We start from the raw sequence: 18,809 nt of genomic DNA on the forward strand, positions 1-18,809 counted from the left end.
TATTTTAGGTGGTAGGTGGTGCCAGACCTACAAGCAGCAGCATGGGAAAAGAAACATATTCCACTGAGTTCTGTCAGTATTTAGCCTAATACCTGTATAGCAATTGTTTAGATGGTTTGTATTATAAGCTTTCCTGAACCTGGATAATTGGAGTCACTTGTTTACCTTGTTACTGCTTGTTGTTTGATATGCAACTACACATCTACCCAACTGGAAGATCTGCCCTAGGCTAAATAGCTTTGGCCTGTCAAGCAGACCAGATACTCACAATGGGTAAATCTGCTTTTCTGTCCTTAGCTGATTCTACACTAAGTTACAGCAATTAGGGACCTGACCCTGTGAACCACTTTCTTAGCACTGAGCGTGAGCTAAACACCGAGCGCAGAGAAAGGTACTGATGCAGCCGCACCACTTTGTGCTGTTTAAGGGCAGCTCCTCAGCCTGCACAAGGGTGAACATGGGTTTTGATCTAAATTTAAGGACACAACTGCCGAGTCCCTCAGGCCACCTAAGAGCAGGTGAGTGAGCAGCTCCAGGGCAGTGTGGGCAACCTCCAAGCCTGCATGCTCATGCACCAGCCATAGTGAAGCAGGACCAAACCCAGCACACTAACACAGTTAGCTCACACATGCCTGAACACAAGACAGCCAACCACAGCAGCACAGACAGGCCCTCAAGAATCCTCCTGGATGGGTTGCTCTAGCAAGGAGTAGAAACCATTCCTAGAAGGCCACCTGTTTCTTCAAAGTGCAGCCTCCTGCTGCCGTCACATGTTTCTGGAAGTTCATCAAAAGCTTGAAGCAAAGAGGAGCTCATCTGCTTTGGGCTGGACATCACTCTCAGAAGCCTCAAGCTCAAACAGACTCTGCTGTGGTCCCCTGTCATTCCTGGGGCCTGAACACCATGAACTCCCTGGGTGACTGGAAAGGAGGAAACAGGATTTGACTAATCAGATAGTTTAGGGTGGGATCCTCTAGTACAGAGACCTGTTGTAAGTTACCTCCCAGCTTGGCTGGTGTGATGGCAGGGTAGGGACACTGCTCTGAGCCTGGGTTTCTCCTGGGCACTGCTTCTATAAAGGAGATAGCTCTTGCAGCCTGGTGTCACAGCAGCATCATATCCCAGCATTTGTACAGTGATCAGGGGATTGTCAGGGCCTGGTATACAACTTAGGAGTGAAGTACTGTTTAATAAAGTGTTGAAACAAACAAGCTTTGGGTTATTTTTACTCCCTATTTTGTGACTAGGATTCACATCTGAAGAGATCAAGATACACCATAACACCTGCTCTGGTGGCTTCAGGAGGTTCATTGGATTCCCACCACCATGAGTGTTAGGAGGATTTCACATTTTTCCCCATCTCAAACCGATTGAGGCCAGTCCTGTGTCCCTCACAGGCTGTGCTTTTCTCCCAGCACATCCTTTGGCAGTGCTATCTCCATACAACTCTGCATCCTCCCTGCTGTGGCTTCCATTGGAGGTTGCAGTCTGGCAGGTTATTCTTAATTGCACCAAAATATGCCTGTTTGCAGCACTGACCACCAGAGGATGCGGATCACCCCAAAAAAGCACCCTCCTGCCCAGTGGAAGGACGAACAAGCTGCCTTGGGAAAGCTGTGACTGTCTAGCACCAGAGGCTTCAAGACCAAACTTACTGGGAATGGTTTGGGTAAAGCAGCACAATTATAAGTTTGTAGAAAACCAGACTGTATAGGACCTCAACCAATTTCCTTTTCCATTAAGGTTTGGGAGAGAGTCCAGCTCTGTGAAGTCTTTTGCACTGAACATGCCTCCCCTAGAACCCCCATCAGGTTTGGGGACATCCCAACAGGGCAAGAGCACCAAGAAAACCCAGCTGGGCACAAATATAAGGGTGCCAGAGCTCACCACTGAGATATTTTGATGTCAAGGGAAAACGCAAGCCTAAGTAGGGCTGAAGTGGCTCCCGCAGATGGGCTTGCGGTGCTGTCTCCATTGGGACAGGGCCTGAAGCCAACAGGGCCAGAGCAGCCTTGGGTCTCCCTGACCCTGCTGATGGGCAGTCTTGAGAGTTTTTGGGCAACCACTTGTTCCAGCCACACATGGGGACTGCTGAGCACAAAGCAGGGGCCTGTGCCCCATGCAGTGGGGGGCTTCAGGCCACTGTTTTTTCAGGGGGATCCTCATGCATAGTGGGTGTGCAGTGTTAGCATCCAAACTCAATGCAGCAAGAAGCAGACAACTAAGCTCAGGGCAGCATAGACCTAACACCCAAATTCAGTATCATAGCTGGTACAGGTGGATATGGCAGCATCTTTATAGCTGAACCTTTCAATTTGCCAAGCGCAGCTCATTAACCTTGGCAAAACACGTAAGCATGGATTTCCAGATTATAGCTGAAACTGAGAGGGTTGCTTCACTGACTGTTCGCCCTGAATCAGTCAACACACCTTACACCTTTCTGCTTGCTTTTTTGGTTTTGTTTTTCCTCCTTACCTTTGCTTTTCTCAGTAGCAGTAATTTTCTGGAAAAATTGCTTATGTGGGCCAGATCCGGAGCTGCATAAAGCCCACAGAGCTAAGCTGATTTAGAGCAGTTTAGGACCCAACCCTTCTACAACAGCTGAGCATTGAAGTCAGGGGAAGTTTAATTATCTTTGAACAGCTGATCAAACTTCAGGCCTAGCTAATACATCTGTTTCTGCCTGACCTTAACAGCAAGTCTCAGTACATTAATTAAAGAATCCCAGCAAGGTCTGACAGGTAAGTGGTCTTTGGTGTTTGTTTTTTTGTTGTTTTGTTTTCTTTTGCTCCCCCCCCCCCTTTTAGAAATAAGAAACAAACTCTTTCATCATTCAGAATGTCCCTCATCAAACATCCCTTTACCATGAGCTAGAAACAGATACAACACCACTCCCCCTTTAACACAAACATATTTACACCCCTCCTGTACCCCTTGTCTTTGCCAAAGATTACGGAATAACACTTCATACCAACAGAGCTTCAGAGAGCTCCTTCCCAGCTCTGGAGAGACGATCAGGGATGCTGGTGCCCCAAAAGGGCCATTGCTTTCTTGGGTGATACTTTGCAAGCCCAGACAGGAGATAAGGGGCTCACTGTGCCAATGGCTGTGCTGGCGCTACTGTGAACATGTCTGGAAATGAGCATTGCCCACCATCCTGGTACCACCTGTTGGCACAACTGACCTTTGAAAACATCAGATGAGCAAGAAGATCTCTGCCTGTCTGAGCAGGTGCAATTCATGACAGCTATGAGACCTGAAGAGGACCACCACATCTTTAAATCCTGCAGGATTTTTGATGTTGCTGAATCAAAACCACTTCCTCAAAAGCTGCTGGGGAAAAGCAGAATAAAACAGCTCTCAACACAGCTGCTGATTCGAGACAGAGCTTGCTATTGCCTTAGCCACTTGTACTCCCAAGTGTTGCTCAAGCCAGCTTTCACCCTCAGCATGTGGTCCCTGCTGCTTCCTCCTGCAGCTGAGCTGCCTGAAGACACTTCTGTTGTACCTCTCTCCCCACCTCACTCTCACCCACTTGTTTCTGTCTCCCTGCTGCCCCTCTTGAAGGAGGGTGGTAGTTTTTACTCTGGATCATTTCACAAATCCAGTTTATAGCATCTCAGCAAGGGGAAGACAAAACCAGCTTAGCACAAGGAAACCTGTGCCCTCCCTGCTGCTCATAGAAGCATTTTAGCACAGCCCAGGACCAGCCAAGAATAACCTCATCCCCAATATTTGGGTAATCTAGATGTTGAGAGTTGCCAGGAGAAAGAGGAGAAGAAGATTAAGTCCTTTTTCACATAGTCCTCAACTCCAGAGACACAAGGGCCATTCATTTTTGCCACCCTCTGTGCTGGACAGGACACCTTGCAGCCACCCTTCACCCTCAGACACCATGCATCCCCTCAGCTTCCCTCAGAGGGTAAAAGACAGCAAATTTGGCCAAAACATACAATAGATCCTGTAATGAATGGCCACCCTTGAAGCTTGTAGATGACAGTACACCGCTCTCCTTTCTCTGCAGCAAGGGAGACAGCCAGCGATGGAGAAGCAGCGCTAAAAACAACCTGAAAGCCTTAAGAAGGGAAAAAAAGAACAGGGCTGTGGGAAACCATTTAACTCCCTCTCCTCATGGCTGGGGAATTTCTTGTTGGCAGGACATGTGTCAGGCAGCCCTTGCAAAAAGCTCATTTTGCAGCCATTGCAGTTCACTGCAGCATTTGCAGCAATCCCGGGCAGTAACTGAATCCACTGATAGTACTTCGCCGTCTATAAATCCTATTGGAGCCGGGCCCATAAATAGTTCCACTGTAGTACGCAGCTGCATACAGGGCAGGAGCAAATGTTCGACATAGCGGCTGTTGGCTCCAATCAGCTTAATTGAGAAGTTGATCATATTTCCACCATTTGGCTGAGTTTATTATAGCTACACTCCTCTTTAAGAATACCCCTCACTGGTGAAGGGGAGACCACAGCAGTGCCAAACAGCTTCCTTGCATGGGAGACCCAAAGCACCCCTTAGTTGCAGGGGACTCCTCTATTCCCAGCAGCTTTTTAGAGCTGTTCTGTAGCACTTTGCTCTGTCACTGAGGTGCTTCTTCTCCATACTGATGCTCCCAGTAGTGGAGAGGAAGGCTTCAATTGGATTTTAACAAGTGGCTGAAAAAAATAAAAGACAGATCCCTCAGAAGACACAGTCTAAGTGACTGTGAGAAGATTACCATAAAACACAAACTTCAGATGAGAGCATATCCTACATCCAGGGATAACCCTGTGAGGAATTTGTAACTCATTTATCGCTGCAGGTCACAGGTAGGCGACAGCCACACCAAGATACAGCACAGTGGTTCCCAGAATAGGGCTCACCAGCCCACCAGACCACAGCATTTAGTATTTACAAGCCTGACAAATTCATCTGCAAGAAGCTGAGCTCTGGACCAGAAGTGGGAAGTTGCCAGTGGAAGCGTTTGGGAACCCCTGGTAGTTCATCACCACAGAGAATAAACTCCAAGGTGTTTATACCACCCAAAGCTGGGAAATATCCTGTTCCAGCAGGGCTGACCCCAGGCTTTACAAGCACACAAACAGAGCCTGATGTAGGGATCCTAAATGACTACAAACATGTCAGGGTTTCAGGAGCACACAGTCCCTTTTTAAAAAAAGAATCACCTTCCATTATCTTTCCTCCTCTCTTTTGTTATCTTCACAATGCCAATAGTTCCAATTCCCTGGTTTTCATTAGCAATAATCTCATTCATTCACTCCGAATAACCACTTAGCCTTCCACTGAATAGTCTATGCATTCAAGTGCTGAATTACTGCCTTGGAAAACCAAGGAGCACTTACTTCCCACACTCCTGATTCATGACAGGCAGTATCAGCAAGGGGGAAATAAAGAGATTCTCCATACCAAGAGAAAAATGGCCCAACATTATTTCCTTGCTTTTCACACTTTAAGATTTAAATATATGTGCTTTATAATAAGAGGGCCTGATTTGGGACTCTTCCCAGCTGCAGTTTTCACATAACCTATAGGACGGTGATCACCTTCTCACACTTCTATCCTTCTTCCTAATTTTGCTGAAATAGCCTTAAAGAGGCAGAAATATCACTGGGGAAATATAGCAATATGCACAAGCAAGGCAAATTCTTAAGCCTCACCTCCTCAGTAAACCAGGCCAAGAAGAGTGAATCATATTACTCAGAATACAGAAGTTGCAGCCAACTATCCAGTTAGCAAATGGATTAGATGTACTTAAACAGAACTCTTTAATGATCCACATGCAACTTAGATCTTCTTCAGGTAAAATGAGGGATAAATTCCCCAATGAATTCCACCATTTGGAAAAAAAAAAAACCTCCCTGAGTTACTAGCCTCAACACATTTTCTACTATGAAAGGTTCATGCTCTGCCCATGCAGACAGAACAAAGCCTTTAATAATTTCAGATGATGGGAGTTTCACATGCCATCCTGCTCAGATCAGAAGTGGTGGCAGGAGACACAGCATTGAAACCAAACAGATCACTTTTCAGGTGTGCTCCAAATACCTCCTCTGTCCAACCAGCTCAGGATAGTACCTCCACATCACTTTTGAAGGCAGCTTTGGTAGATCCATGAAGATCTGGGAGAAAGCCTCCATCTACTTGGGATCATCAAAGGGTTGGGCTCAAGCCTACAAAGTCTCTATATGACAACCTGACAATTCTTGAAGCATCATAATTTCATCAAAAGGAAAGAAACTTGGAGAACGGGGCTGGAGGAGATATCTGAAAGCTGCTCAGGTGAGACAGCTCATTTCAGTGAACATGCCTTGCCTTGGACTGGGACTCACAAGACAAGTCTCCCTCCGCTGTCTGCAACCACCAAGCTGGTGCTCCTGCAACAAGTCATTTTGCTGCTCTCTGCTTTGGTTTTCTCCCATTTCTTTTGTTCATTTTCCAGCAGCTCTGAGGCATGGTTTCTCATTATTTCTTGGTGTGGTACATCACACAAGGACCCCAGTTAAAGCTTGAAATCTGAAGACGCTTCTTTCACATTTGCCATACTGAAAATAGTAACATTTTGACAGCACTTTCAAAATGCTCAAGAGCAATACAGAACCAAAAGAAGTGCAAAATTAATACTATGTCTCCAACATTGTGCCTTCCAAGTCTTGAGAGAGAATACCTGGGGGGAAAAAACATCTTTACAAAAGTTGTTCATTTCCCAGATGAAGGAACATCTGAATAATTTCTCCTGTGTTTAATTTATCACCATGCTCTGCCACTGATAATTCTCTTTACTTCACAACCAGGAGGTACCACCCTGGCAATGAAATGAGCCTTGGCTGGATTCACAGTCATCAGGACAAAGGCAGCATCCCAGCCAGTGCTGCCCAGCCCCAGGAGCTTGCAGGAGAAGAGCTCTGTGAGGGTAGGTCACAGGGAAACAGACTGGCATGGAGTGTTACTTGTTACCATGTGGATCACAACCCTGTCCTTTGCTCACGTACAAGCCCACCCCATATGAACCTCCAGGAGTATGCAGCCCAGCAGCAAGGAAACTGTCACTACCTCTTTAAAAGGACCATGGAAGTTTGAAGTGCTTTACTTAACCGCTGCAAAGGTCATTTGCCTTCATGGAAACAGAGTTATAATGAAGTGCATCACGTTTGCTGGCCAAGACTGTCAGAGAGCTATTAAAAACAGCAGGGATCTCTTCACCATCTATTCTGCAACAGGCCAGGCACTCCAAGAGCCCCACTAGCTGTTGGGCACATTTTCTTCAGCTCCAGCTAAATCACTGGACATAACCTTTAGATATGATGCAGGGTTGGGAGAAGAGAGAGAAAAATTCAGCTGGCAGTTTGCAACGGCCCCAAGAGGGTGAAAAGCTCCATTTCTAAGGAACATACTGAACAAATGCATTTTTAAAAAGGCATACCAGGAACGTCTTCTGACCCTGAAACAGGGAGCTGAACAACACACTGAATTATAATCTTCTTAAACTGAACTGGAAGTAATAAAATTCCCCATATCTTTGCTTTCCAGGGGGGCTGAGCACTTTTTGTCTTATGGCAGCACTGGGATGAGATTTCAGGTCCCATGAAGCAGCCACTGCATGGACTTGTCCTGCTCCCAGAGCTCATAAAGGAAAGGTGTGACAGACTCCTGTTAAACTGCTCCCATCAATCCAGCACCCAAGCATTTGCAGGCAATACCACTTCAATCTGCTGGCTACCAAAATCCTGTTTGCACATATTTTCCTAGCTCTCTCTATGCTGAGAAGCCACTTACCAGACTGCCTGGCTGTATTTATGTCTTTGCTTTTATCGTCCTCCTACCACTGTTTCCCAATAGGATTTTTTTCTCCTTAATTTGAACCCTAATCATGCAACATACAACATGCAGTGCACTACACATTCTTGTGGCCCCAGAGACACAATTAGAAGCAGACTTAGCTATCACTTGTTCTTTAAAAACTCATCTGTAGTGACAGATTTTCAAAGTGAAGTGAGTTGCTACACCTCAACTTGAAGGATGCTCAGCTTAAAAATCCATGAAAGGAGACCACCAGGCGGATGAGGGAAGGTGTCCATCTTTTGTTGTTGTTTTTAAGAAGAGTGTTTATCACTTTCTGAAAACGCAGAGCTGGTCTCTGAAAACCACTTGTGACTACTGAAATCCTTGGCCAATAAATAACAATTACCACCCTTGTTACCGAGCAAAGGATAACAGGGAACGCAGGTCTGCATCGGAGCACATGGCAGGGAAGAGCAGCCCTCAGCTGCTGAGACTGCCAACCACACGTTCCCCCTGGCAGATGCTGTCTTATCCCAAGAGCTGCCCCTGTTGCTTTCTGCTGGACCGTTTTCTTCAGCTGTCTAATCCTGAGCTGCAGCAAGCACACAACTCCGCTCCTTCTGGTCTTGGCGCTCACTGGTGAACAAGTGTTCACAACCATGCTGTGCTTCTCCTTCCCTTTGAAGGGACAGAACTGTGGGACAAAACACACTTGCCAAGTGAACTAAGAACTGAGGAATGTCAGTGTTCAACTCTACTTTGAAGAAAGCATATCTGCTAAATTATATGTGCTAAGGGTGGGGGCAAGCTTCAGCACTCAACACCCTCAGGCAGAGAAGCAAATGTGCTACCCAGGACTAGCAGCACACTTGCATTAAATGTTAAAGCCCACAGCAGACAGAGACTTGATTACAGTTCTTTAAATACTGTTAAACTGATAAAAACACCATACAAAATATTTGTGGAAATTGAACCTTTCAGAAGGAGAAATAAAAACTTTGCCTCCATAATGGCAACAAAAGGCAAAGGCAAGAAGTTAAAAAAGGAAAAAAAAAAGAAAAAAAATGATGCAAAGAGAAGATGATGGCAGGAACTGCATCCACACTGGAAGCTTCCTTGGGGACTTCCCTACAGTGATGCTCCAAAGGAGCATAAGCCACATCTATTTTTAAAAGAGAGAGTTCCAATTGATTTCAGATCATAAAAAGAACAAACAGGAGGGAGATTCTCCCAACTGCAAAAGCAGCAAGTGCAAAAATGACATTCCAGCCTCAAAGCTCACAGGCTGCTAACTATGGCATTAGGTGTAGAGCAGCCCCTCTCTACAAGCTATCCTATAAAACCTGTGCTAAACTGACACTGAACTTGGGAAGAGGGAGAAGGGCAGCACTGGAAGGAGGTTCCTAATGGTACACCTCTTCCCACCCTTTGGGAGACGCATCCAACAAGGTGAAGGTTCCACCCATAGCCACAGACAGATTTTCAAATTTCTTGATTCTCAGATCTCTCAATTATCTCAAAATTATTTTATCACAATAAGAAGCCTGTACACTCATTGCAGGAAACAGCATTAAAACCAGGAAATCGTTGCTTAGAATTAAATTCTAAGCATTCTCCTTTGCCCCTGCCAATTCACTTAAGCACAATAAGAATTAATAAACATTTTTGTCCATCATTACTTGTATGTAACATTCACAAGGACAAATTGAAATACACACAAAATGATTTCACAACAGTTTCTGAAGGAAAAGCACTGACATGCTTACTGGAACACATACAGTTTCACATTATTACTAGTCAAAAGTATTCAAACATTCAGCTAAGTTATTTATTTTACATGCCTACCAGGAAAAAAAAAAAAAAACACACCGCCAACGAAGAGGAGCCAAAACAAAGCATTTGCCAGTAGCCACCAGTCAGAAATGCTTCACAGCAACAGACCTGTTGAGAAAACACAGCCCCGAGGATCCCATGTGCATAGCATGACGCCTGCCAGGGATCATCCTGTTATACTTGTGCAGCAACAAGGTGTCTGAGATCACAAAGGCACATGAAGCTCCTTTGTGAGGAAGCCAACTTTATTTCATTTTATCCCACCAGCTGCAAAATGCTGCTGGAGTTCTGTGTTCCCAGGACAGTACAGGTGCCACAGACTATTGCTGAAATAGCAGGCAAATACCAGAAACTAGAGGTTCATTTCTACATGAGAGATGAAAAGCATACCTGACAAATTACTATAAAATGCACACGTGAGTTTCTAAATAATTTCCACGTTTTTGAAGTGACTTACAGTCTTTGGCAAAAGTCTTCACCAAATCTACTTATTTTATAAACATTTTTCAAAATATTTGCTCAACACTAATGATGAACTTGTTATCACAAAATTTTTCTGCTAGCATCACATTCTGAGAGTTAAACAAGCCAGGCAGGAAATAAAAATACTATGTATTCTACTTGTTAATCAAAATGGTCCAGATTTTAAATTGAGAATAGTTATGTTTATCCATTCTCAAACAACCCAGAAAATAATACCCATTTTCCAAAATAAGTGGGTAAATAATTTCAAATGAGACCATTGCCAAACAAAAAGGGTGGCGCAACTAATTTAAAGACATCATGAGGTTGGAGTTTGTGTCAGACAACTCTTGCGTGGCAGCATCACCTTTCAGGATCTGATCTCCCACTTATTTCAGAGCCCTCAGAAGTGAAGAATTTTTCCACTGTACTTACTAGTGTGATTTAAACTGTTCTTTTTACAAACAAATCAGCTTTGGCATTTAGGGTCCAACTGCACTTGCTGTCCCCACTTCCACGATCCAAAGTTTCTCAAGGAGAGAGGTAGAAATAAACTTACAAGCAAAAGGGTTTATAAATAAAAGTCACACCTGCACGTACACACACAGCAGCCCTCAGCCAACTGTTGCAGCTCTGTCGGCTTAACCAAGTTGCTTGGGAGAGATGAGTTTGGAACGAAAGCATTTAATAGAAATAACAGGCATTTCTGAACTACCTTTGGGGGTAACAGTCTTCGTTAAGTATGTCATAAGCCTCTAGCTGTCAGCTCTGAAGTCATCTCATATTGCAAAGCAACTGACTTCGACAGACGTTTAACAAGAAGGAGAAAACCCCTCAGGGCTGGCTATTCAAGCAGAAGCGGCCGAAACTGAAGCCTTGCTCAAATCGCACTCTGGAGGTAGACTCCTAAAGTCCTGATTAGATGCATCCTATATGAAATAGCAACTTTTAAAAATGTAGTAGTTAAAAGAGGTGGAGATAGCTTGCACTGGCTGCCAAGCACTGAGCACATGAAGCTTTCATAGGGCGTTTAAGGTGCTCAGTCACTCTCTGTGGCCACAGAGTCCCCCAAAAATGGGTCCTTCAGCACTTGTGCTCTGACATCTTGCTCAGCTGCACAGGATTTCCAGGTCTCTGATCCAGTGACACTTTCTGTAAGAGTCCTTGTATATCTCCTGCTAACAACCTCTGATCTCATAGGTCACACGAGAAATGAAATGACATTCTTGAGCATCACCATGTCACTTGCCTCCTTACAGCTAAATAAGGGGTGCAGAAGTAGGTGGCTATTTAAAGAAAGCCAGCATAGCTACTGGACAGGTCCTAGGGTAGAGACATTACACACGTATACATTACTGCTCCCCCCAAAAACAGGCTTGTACCCATGAGCAGCTTCAACAGGGGGATTTTGCAGTGCTTTACCAAAGTTTTTCACACACATTGGAAACAGAAGATGCCCAGAAACACTCTCATGGTGACTCACGAGAAAGGAGGATCCCATCAAATGCCTTGTGCTCATGTGCATCCACTCAGACAACCATGGTATGGATTATGTTCTACATACTTGCGTGGATCTCTATCAGGGCTTAATAAGCCTTGACAACACTACTTGGACTCTTAAAACAGTTTTCTGAGATACACACAATACAATTGATCATACAATAGTGTAGTTGTAGCCCTCCCCAAAGAACATAATCTTTGTTGATGTAATAAAAAATGCACAAGTATTATCTGAAACCTACATAGGTTCCATAAATGTGTAAACAGCTGAAAAATTTTAGTGCCAGCAGCTTTGTTCTGTTGCTGGTTTGTCTCAAGGTTTGCATGTGACTGAGCGACATAGCAGTTAAATTACAAAACCAAGACTCATGCATGCAATTAGAGAACTGGGTGTTCTGCTGTATCAAACACATTTTACATTGTCTAGGCATTTAGCAATATTTAAGCAAATGCAGACTGCATGCTTGGCAGAGACAGGACTTCAATTACAAGGACAGAGAACACATGATCACAGAAAGCAATGCTCACACCTCCAAGCTTCATCTTGAAGGCTATCCCCATATCATCAAGAAGTCTTACTGATGACTGAAGAGAAAAAGACTTCTAGATTGTGATGGCACCAGATTTGCTAAAAACAGACATGATCTTTGAGTTTTGTCATACTTAAGCACAGAATATCCCTAACAGAAATCAGCAAAACTTAACCAGTATCACGTGAAGCCTCGTGATTGATTTCACTAGCCAGTTTGGCCTTTAGATCCTGGGCTGACTCAAGACATTCTGAGGCACTTCACAACAAAAATTAGAGGGAAGAAAAAAGTAAGAGGTCAATGCCCCATTAAGTCACAATGAAATCTTCCAGGCAATGCAGTTATGTGAGGACTCTGTGCCATAGACTTTGGTATCCTTTAATGCCCTTTCCAAGTCTGAAATCATTGCATCTCCTATTAGCTTAAAATGGGACCCAGGACACAGTTCATTTAAATGGGCAGTAATTTAACTCCTCTGCTGCATGCTCCAGGGAAAAGAGAGTAAGGGAAAGGCAGCAAATCTCTGCAGCCCATGGCCACAGGAATCCTGATTGCCCAAAGCAGCACCAGGTCATTTTATCTTATGTAGTGTGAGAGAGTGGGCTAGGATTAGCATTTTATGCAGTGCTTAATCTTTACATTTAAAACTATATAGTACCAGTCTGGGCACATGTTTCTTTGGTAGAGTCCTGCCTGGTGGGATTTGATACATGTGTTCTGCCCCAACTTCAGCTCCTTCCAAAAGAGCTGGGCAATGGGAGCCAGGCACAGCCCCACTCATCACAGAATGTTAGGGATTGGAAGGGACCTCAAAAGATCATCCAGTCCAATCCCCCTGCCAGAGCAGGAACACCTAGATGAGGCTATACAGGAATATGTGTCCAGGCGGGTTTTGAATGTCTCCAGTTAGCCAGGCACTTGCATTTCAGAGCCTGGTTGCTCAGTGATCTATAAACTGATACTCATGCAGACGAAACTGAGACGGTCCAACCTCCCTCCCCACTCCCACCCCCCCTCAAAAAAAAAAAAAAAAAAAAAAAAGCAAGCTTTACAGGGCAGTCAAAAGCAAGCTGCAAAGAACACTTAGGTGACACTTAAGTGACACTTCTTCCTTACAGGGAACGACAGAACGACAGCATTGGGAAGGTGAGCAGCCCAAACATGAGCTGCAGGCAGTCCCCAAGTCAGCCAGCAAGAGCTGAGAAGCAGGCACACCTTTAGGAAGCCACTTCCCCCTGCACCGGCCCTCCTGGGGGAAAGGCAGGGGGGTGATGGAGATGCTCACAGGCTCTCTGAGGAATGCCTTGTATGTCTTGCTGCCAGTTGCTGGGGGACGCTGACATCGTCTGGGACAGAATTAGAAAACCTTGAGCAGGAGGGCAATGCGGCACAAGTGCTAAGTCAGCCGTGGGCTATATGCGGCGCACCAGTTGGTGCCTTCTTTCCCCTTCTTCAGATACTCATTCCTTTGCCCGTTCCTTCAGCACAGCTTCACTTCAGCCTACACTGCCCTGGGACTGCCATGTGCCTCTGGCTGCATGCAGGCTACTAGCACCTTACGCAGCACTTGAAGGAGCCAAGAGGCGAATCCTGCCTCTAAAACACACCCATCACCCACCCTCAAGCCAAAAGAGCCCTTTCTTTGTGCACATAATCCAGCCTTTGTGCCATTATATAATGCTGTCTCCAGCATTCATCCACTGCTGTCCTACTTCCCCAACATTGACAGAGCCAATTGTGCCAGCCCTGACTCTCTGCTGGTCACATTCCTGCCCCATCACCTCCAGGTCTCCTCCCATGCTGTGCCCTGCTCCCAGACCATCTTCCCAAGGACAGGACACCCTCGTTGGACCAAGACCCCTGAACACGCTGACACAGCCATTTATTAGACTTGCCTCTCTTCTGCACACGCTTCCTCAGCTTACCATGCTGTCCTGCAGCTGCCAGCATCTTGGATAACAAATGTCTTTGCTTTCCTGCCTTGCACATTGTAAGCACTGACAAAGTCAAATAATTAGTAGATTAATTAGGCAGCCTGTTGCACGCAGTCAGCATTACAGCCTGAAGCTGAGATCCTGAGAGAGTGTGCTGGCAGCAGATCCCTGGCTTGTTACTTTAAGCCTGTGGTGATATGCGTGAGAATCAAATCAGTCAAGCAGGCCAGCCAGGGAAGCCATCTCATTCTTATGGCCAAAGCCACAAGTTTAAGAGATGACACAAGCACCTCTGTAGCATCTGAATCATATTCTGTGATTCTGCGATCTTGATGTGGAAAAATGCACCCAGTCTTTATCAGTTCAAGAACTGCTTAAGCACAGTGAAATGGATTACATATTCCTTCAAAATGTGTTATAAATTATGGTAACCCTTATATACTTCAAAACTGCCTAAATGCCCACTTCCTTTCTACATCTTAAGTTCTCAGCCTCAAATAGTCCCCCAGCAACAAGTTTCACAGTATAACTAATGTTGGAAAACACACCATTCCCATTTATTAGTTTTGAATTTCACTGAACCTCCCTTGTTTGTGTTCAAAAGGCATCTTTTCTTGAACTTCCCTGTACATGTTGTGACTTTGGATAATGGGATGACTCCCCACTTAGAAGCTGAATAAAGTAGGTGGTTGTACCAGGGCACAGCTCCAAATCATTGCAATCTTTCTCAAAGCTTGGTGCTTGCCAAATGGTACATGTACACTTGCGACTTTTCCCGCTGACATTGCAGCCACTCAACCTTCAGAAGAGGAACATAGCAAACATTCAACAGCAACAGGTGTTAGATACTAGTTGATCAGAGGAAAGAGAGGACGTGTCAGACAGCTGAAATGATAGAAGATAAATGTGCATGGGACAGGAGAAAGGCTTCTTTGAGACTGGAATATGTTGACTGCCTTTAGGTATTTGTAAACACTGTCTATATCCTCAGTGTTGCACACCTTGCCTGAAAGTGAACTTCCACCACAGCCTTCTGTGTCACCAGCAAAACTTCCCCTAGTCCTTGATCTGGCACCTTGTGATGAACTTGCCAACAATTTCACAAAACAAAGCAAGGAAACCACATTGGAAGCCAGCACTCGAATGCACTTAACTCAGTGATCCTTTTGGCAATAAGGTAGTAGCATGTAAATTAGCATGATCTCACCCAAAAAGGATCTCTTCCTCTGCAGCCTCCTAAAACCAGCCCTCTGGCTGCCCTGGCTGTCTTGGGTAGAGTAAAGCATGCTGAAGGAAAGTGGTGGCCCAAGCTCCTCAGAGCAAACTTACCCTGAAAGCAGCATGCTTTACCTTCTGACCCTATACAACACTGCAGATAAATTGCACCTAGTAGAAACATCTCTTGGGCAGTCATTATAGCATGTGTGGCTTGGTGGATATATCAGAAGTGTAAAAGGAAAAGAAAGTTTCTAAGTGGATAATGAAGAACCAAGTATCTTGTTTTTAAGTTACTGGGTAAGCAGAAAGTTAATTACATTTCCAGGCATTTTAGACAGCAAAAGGCAAAAGTCTCAAAGAGAGTTCATTGTGAAACAGAGCTGAAGCAACAGCACTCATCCTTTTATCCAACAGCTCCATGGCTTGCATGCTTACCCGAAATATGGAAGATCTAGTCTCCACTGCATGAATTTAAACCATCACATCCCTCCTCCTGAAGGAAGGCCTGACTCCCTGGGCTCTAGGAAACCCCAAGACAGAGCCATCCTGTTAAAACTGAACTAGAAAGGCAGAGACTTCAGAGGAACTGCACAGGGAATGCAGCCCAGAGTAGGAATTCCCACTTCCATTCCGGTGCTGCAATCATTACCGCCTCTGCGTAACTTTAGCCCGAAAAGAGGAATGTATTCCACCTCAGAAGTTTCTGAATGAATCATGTCAATGCTGTGGATGGAGAACACACTTGTAGCCATAATGCATAAAAGTTTTGCATTGGCCAGAACCACATCCTCATGAATTAAATCATTTGTAAAAAAAAAAAAACAGGCAAACCCCAAGCAAGCTGACCCCTGTTTCCATAGGTAGCAGCTCTAACAGGACACACTTTCCAACCAACAGCTTTCTCATTTCAAGATTTCCTGGGCCCTTGGGAAATCTGAAGCTCCACCACCATTAATTATGCCTCCCTTCAACATGGATTCTCCTGCAGGAGAGAGGCATCCACGCACTCCCAGAAGCTGTGCACCCAACAAGGCAGATGCCAGTGATAATTTGCATCCTCAGCTGCTGCTGCTTTCCCATAGAAGCAGATCTCAGCAAGCCCTTGCAAGCACAAGTGAGAGGCTGGGGGTTTCTTCGAGTACTCCTGCTCACATGTAGCTGCTGCTAAAAGTGGAAGAGGAGCCCTCCTGCTGCAGCCCCTGGAACCAGCTCTGCACCTAGGGTGAGACAGTACGACACCACAGAGACCTGCAAACAGAAGCTCCCACACAAGAGCACAGGGACACATCTCCTCTGCATCACTTGGGATGACTTTGTTCCCTAGTGACAGACCTGATGCACTCCCAGAGATGCCTTGGGATCCATCCAAGCTTGCCGGGCAGATAGACCCTGTGGTGTCCTGTACCAGACCCAGAAAACTGACTGGATCCAAGTCCTTAACCCAGCAAATTAAATAAGGACCTGCCATCCTCTTCCTCCTTTGCACCTGTTTATCTGATTAATATACAATCATTTTGTGGTAGCCTCACAAAACCTCCTTTTATGACAGCATAAAGCCTGTCCAGGCACATCTGCATTCTTAGACTGTGCCAAGCCAGAAGTAAGTTCATGCTTCATTTTTGAAAGCCTATCTTCCTTTTAAAATATATTTGATGGTGGCTTTCAGGCTTACTTCACTGCATACCTTAGGTGACCATAGAAGTTATTAGATCATCACTGGTTCTCATATGTGTAGAGATGCATAAAAATTATTTTAGACTATTTCCACCCAAGTTAAAGCTCCAGGATCCATTTCTACTGGTGGACTGTGCTAGAGTTTGATTTGCACAATGCAAAACATCAGCATCGCCAGAGCAAACCTGCAGTGATGCAGGACAGGCCATGCCATCACCTTCCCAGGCAGACCAGCAGGGCAGGGGTCCCTCCATCAAGCACCTTGAAAGCAGCCAGCAGAGCTCATAAATCACAGGCTCTTTGTCCCAAAGTATTAACAAAACTCAAGGTGGTGGGGGGGAAGAAATAAAATCTCTCCTGGTCTGTGTTCTCTAAAGCAGAGACTGAGCCAAGGCTTCACATTGTATGCATAAGTATATGTGCACTGATTCAAAAGAGATGACAACTTTCAAAACATCTCTTGCTCAAGGGCATGGGCTGTAGCAAAGAAGAGCCCTGAGCACAGGTTTTCATACATGAAAATACATTTTTGGCCACTCTCCATCCTTTTTTTTTTTCCCCCTGTACCTTTTTGTCAGCTTATCTTCCTTAAAACACATCAATCTAGAATGCAAGTGCTCAAATGCCCTGCCAGACTTTGGATGAAAACTGTCTGTACAGGCCTTCAGGCTGTAAACTTATAATTACAACACACTCCACAGTATAGTTCATGAGACAGAAATATGAGCCCCATTAAAAGCCTTCCACTTACTAGCACAGAACTTCAGGAGTCTGGAAAGCAAATGGGAGGGAGATTGCTGAAAAAGGGAGGAAAATCAGCAGTTCTGCATTTTTCTGCAGAAAGTCTCATTCAAATGGACCTGGAAGAACCATTAGGTTTGAAAGAGTTAGAAGCTGTTTTGCTGCGCTGGAAAGTCTCCTGAAAATAGAAAAGCCATCTTCTCCTGAGAGTTGTGTCTCCTGGAGGGCATGGGGAACAGGGAGGTCCACCAGGAGACTGAAGGATGGAAAGAAACAAGAAACACAGGATGGGCAGGCAATCAAGGTGAAAACAGAAGCACCTCCTTTTACTGCTTGCTAGCTTCAAATCACAAATACATCACAAAAGGAAACCCTTTGTGGGGGAAAACATAACATCTGGCTGATCTCCATTCTATAAGGGCACCGCTTATCCCTAGGAGAAGAGAAATAAGATCAAAGGAAAAGATTAAAGGAAGCAGTTTTCAATTTTAAATGGTCTTAACATAATAAAAAGGAATAGTAAGAACACTCAGGATCTGGGAGAGATGCCTTGGCTGAAGGTACTGCAGTGTTTTCCTTATTTGTCAGCTTTATTTTTAAACACCCAGAGCCTTTGCTTGATCAACACTTCCTTGCAAAAGGAGGAAGCAGAGGAGTGAGGGGTTGCGGGGGGGAGAGAAAAATGAGGTTGGAAATTGATGATCTTCCCAGCCATGCAAGTCAAAATTCCTACTTGAAACTGAATCCTCCTGGAGTGCTGCACAGGCATGGGAGAAAAGGGGAGGGAAAGAAAGAAAGAAGATTTATTACTTAAACAGAACTGAAATTCTGATGAGAGAAAGGACTGCCCAATCCATGCCCAAATGTCAATGACAGATCTGAAACTGGGTTTGTCGTATTTCCCACTTCTTTGTACACATTAAAAAAAGTACAGGGGAGGTGACTGGGGTTTTTAAAGAGACGGGGGGGAAAGCCACTGAAGTCCCTTGATCTTACAAAGCCCTGAACTCCTATATTCCATTTATAGCTTGAGCTGGAATGACATCCCCCTTGATTAGCAAGCTGTCCAATCCAGCTGCATGTGTCAGGACTGTATGAGGCACTAAGTGAAATATATATATGCCCTTATAGAGT

Source organism: Streptopelia decaocto (genome assembly GCF_964273445.1).
Source record: "Streptopelia decaocto genome assembly, chromosome: 6".
In the NCBI taxonomy this organism is placed as follows: domain Eukaryota; kingdom Metazoa; phylum Chordata; class Aves; order Columbiformes; family Columbidae; genus Streptopelia; species Streptopelia decaocto.